Source organism: Capsicum annuum, chromosome 9 (assembly GCF_002878395.1).
Source record: "Capsicum annuum cultivar UCD-10X-F1 chromosome 9, UCD10Xv1.1, whole genome shotgun sequence".
NCBI lineage: Eukaryota > Viridiplantae > Streptophyta > Magnoliopsida > Solanales > Solanaceae > Capsicum > Capsicum annuum.
In genome coordinates, this window is record NC_061119.1 from 10,955,184 (window position 1) to 10,959,627 (window position 4,444).

Consider the following 4,444-nt stretch of genomic DNA (forward strand, 5'->3'; position numbering starts at 1 on the left):
CGTACATGGGAATTGGTTGATTTTTCTCCCGAAAATAAACTACTAGGTTCTAAATGGATTTTCAAAAGGAAAATGAAAGCAGATGACACTATTGACAAATACAAGGCAAGACTTGTAGTGAGAGGTTTCAAACAAAAAGAAGGTCTTAATTACTTTGATACATACTCGCCAGTAACAAGGATAACATCGATTCGAATGTTAATTGCCTTGGCAGTGGTATATGGTCTTGAAATCCATCAAATAGATGTGAAAACCATTTTCCTAAATGGAGAATTGGAGGAAGAAATATACATGGAACAACCTGAGGATTTTGTGGTTTCAGGAAAGGAAAAGAAGGTGTGTAAACTTATTAAGTCATTGTATGGACTAAAGCAAGCACCTAAACAATGGAATGCGAAGTTTGACCAAATCATGTTGGCAAACGGATTCAAAATAAATGAACATGATAAATGTGTTTATATTAAAGACAATCCAAATCACCAAGTCATTGTTTGTTTATATGTGGATGATATGTTAATCATCAGTAGAGACATTTCTGACATAAACGCAACAAAAAGAATGCTTGAGAACAAATTTGATATGAAAGACTTTGGAGTTGCGTATGTGATCTTAGGTATAAGAATCTATAGAACTCCACAATGATTGGCATTGTCACAGTCTCATTATATCGAAAAGGTACTTGACAAATTCAAGTATATGGAATTCAATATTTTCAAGACTCCATTGGATGTGAGCTTTGCACTTCGAAAGAATGAAGGTGAAAGTGACTCACAATTGGAGTATGCAAGAGTATTGAGATGTTTAATGTATATAATGAACTGTACACGACCAGACATAGCATGCGCTATCTATAAATTGAGTCGGTACATGAGTAATCCCAACAAAACTCATTGGATGTCATTGAAAAGAGTTTTGGGGTATCTTAAATACACTCAAGATTATGCTTTGCATTATAATAAATATCCTGCGGTACTTGAAGGATATAGTGATGCAAATTAGATCACCGGATCGAATGAAGTAAAATTCACAAGTGGATATGTATTTACTATCGGTGGAGAAACGGTCTCTTGAAAATCATCCAAACAGACTTGTATTGCTCGCTCTACAATGGAATCTGAATTTATCGCATTGGATAAAGCCAGTGAAGAAGAATAATGGCTCCGAAATTTCTTGAAAGATATTCCGTATTGGCCCAAGCCAGTGGCATCAGTATGTATACACTATGATAGCCAAGCGGCTATAGGTAGGGCAGGGAGCATGATGTACAACGGTAAATCTCGTCACATATGACGGATACATAATACCATTAGGGAACTTCTCTCTAGTGGAATTATCACTGTTGACTATGTAAAGTCAAAGGATAATATGTAGGATCCACTTACAAAAGGCATATCTAGAGAAGGAGTGGAAAGAACATTCAAGGGAATGAGTTCAAGGCCTAGGACAAGTCAGCATGTCAATACCTCTACCTAGCAGACTGGAGATCCCAAGAGCTGGGTTCAAGGAGATAAAACAAAGTTGTGTCTGACAGGTTCAACATTGTCAATTACTCAACCCATTCTCATGATGTAGACAATGTATAGTAAACAAGGATAAGACTTAAGGTGAAAAGTCTTTTAATGATTATCTAAATTTGGCATATTTGACCAAATAGTTTAATCTACAGGATCGAACGTTTAGAAATCTCCTATGTGAGGGCAAAGTGGAAGCCGCTTCAAGGAGAATGTTAGTAAAGGCCTATTCTCTAAGCTCTCATGAAACCGAGACGTGTTCATGGCTGAAAAGAACAAAACCGTGAGAACCATAAACGGTAAAGACTGGTTATGTAACTTGTGTTGTCTAGGTGTACATTAAAGCTCGACGGTTCAAAGATATCAAATCTACCAATTGACCGAGTGCATCCGATGTATGTTAACTACAAAAATTTCAAAGGAAAATCCACTTATCCAGATGTAATCAGTATTTGCTTGATGATCACATACTTGTCCGTAAAATTTTTACGAAAAATAGCCATTCCCCATTCATGTGGGGGATTGTTGGGTTCATAGTATATGAAAGAAGTGTGAATGAAAAAATAAAGAGTAAAATGGTGGAGAGAAGGAAACACTAAAATAGAAAGTGTACTCTCAAATTAAAAAGTTTACTCTTTCTCCCACATTGGTGGAAGAAGAGAACTTGAAAGTGTTTATAATCAAGAACACTTACTCCACATGGTAAGTGGGGCAAGAAATAAGAGATGCCTCGCGCCGTCGTCGTCGCTCGCTCGGCTTCGGATTTGGATTTGGATTTGGATTTGGAAAACGATCGATGAGATCTATCTTTTTGGACAAACTTTATTTGACGACAAACACAAAGACTCTTCATGTATCCTTTAAGGCTTCTAAAGAAAGTGATACAATTCTTCAACGAAATGGCATGTCTGTTCGGAACAGACACACTATTTGGATGAATGGACATGAATTTTCAGAAAATGTTACACCTTTTAAATGAACCATTGCCACTTTTCAGAAGAGGCATCTTGTGGCTGTATAAATCTGCTTTCATCCACAGGTTTTGGTACGAAAATTTTCAGAATAAAAACTCTTCTTCTCTTAATATTCTGTGTGATCATTCAAACCGTTGAGTGCGTTCGTGGAATCCAACTATTTGAGGTACCGCTATAATTGGATTGAAGGCCATTTTATCCTGGGAGAAAAATTTCATAACCTCGGGTACAGTGAGAGGAATTATTCCTTAAGGACACTCCGTGAACTCGGAGGACTTGGTCTAAAATTTCTGTTTCATCTTAATTTCTGAAAATAAAATACACTTCTTAGAAAGATCACTTTGATCTTGTGTAAAGGATATTTTTTGTACTTCATAGTGTTCTTGTTTTTTAAACATTGAACTAAAGTTGAAGTTGTTGTTTCTAGTATACAGATTCTTGTACCTGTAGAAGGAAAATAACACATAATACTTCCAATGAAAATACATTTTATTTTTAAAGATACATAATTAACTCTCGATACATTCTTTTCAATTTTGGGTCTATGGAGATACATAATTAACTTCCCGATATATCCAATGAAAATGCATAATTAGTAGAAATTTTTGTAATTACTTTATAAAAATGAAAATTTATGTAAATATGACAAGTTAAGGTGTATTTTTATGTTGTTTTCCCTTATTTTATTCAATATACTTCACCTTTCGGTATGGAACCATGGGTGATATGTTTAGTATTAGATTTGGTATTCTCGAAATTTGATTTCGATAATTGAAAGTAGATATCAACTTTTAAAATAGATACCAAATGTTAAACTTTCATAGTTCGATCTGATAAGGTAATCAAACTTCGTTATGGTAAATTCCGATTAAGCTTTCATTAATTTATGCACACTCTTACTTTTAAATGACAAGTATTCTCTTTTTTTACTTATATTTTTAATCAAATGACTAAAATGCTACAACCATGTGTAGTTATACTAGTTGAACCGCACGTGTAATCTTTGATTATTTAAAATTAAATGATTTTGTTCATTGCGAAGACTTTTAATAAATTGCAAAAGTTCAAATCACGTCTCAAATATCCTTCACACTTTAATGTAAACATAATATATACCATCGAAAGTTTCAAGTGGTTAATGGATAGTCACTTTTGCGTTTGTTATGCAGTACTTCATTCTTAAACTAATGAAAAATATATTTTTAGAATTCTTAAACTAATGAAAAAGATATTAGTTGTCATTAGTTCTGATTATTCTAATAAGAAAAAGTTTTACTTTAAAATTACTTAATTTTTAATTCTTAAATATTAAAAAAAAATTGTGAAAAAATGATTTTGCTTAAAACATAGACTTTTACAAGAACACCTTCAAATCCTAACAGAAGATATATTAACGTGTTCTTATTTTTAACATTTTGTCATGGACATTAATTATATTTTCCTCCTCCTATCATATATTTTAGTACAACTCAATTATTAATTCTCCTAATAATTGTTACCATATATTTTTTTATTACCATATACTCACTTTTTAAAAGATACTTTTCTCTTTTTTTCTTAACATCTATTTTAAGACTCTTTTCCTGTACACAAGGAAAAAGAAAATCTATCAATATTAATTTACCATAAATTTGCTCTTATCATATATTTTAAGATACTTCAATTTTTAATTAATTAATTATTAAAAAGGTAAAAAGATGATTTTTTTTTAAAGTGGAGACTTTTAATGAAGGACAAAAAATTCAAATCACTTTTTTAAGGGTCGTCACACTTTTAATATATTATAGATTATAAATATAGATATACATATATTGATTATATTGGCTAAATTTGTAAAGAAGGAAGACAATGATTGCTACTATAATATATTATAATAAACTATAATATGTCAAAATCAATATATTACAAAAATAAAAATAAAAATTATAGTATGAGTGTATGTAATTTAAATAAAAAAGG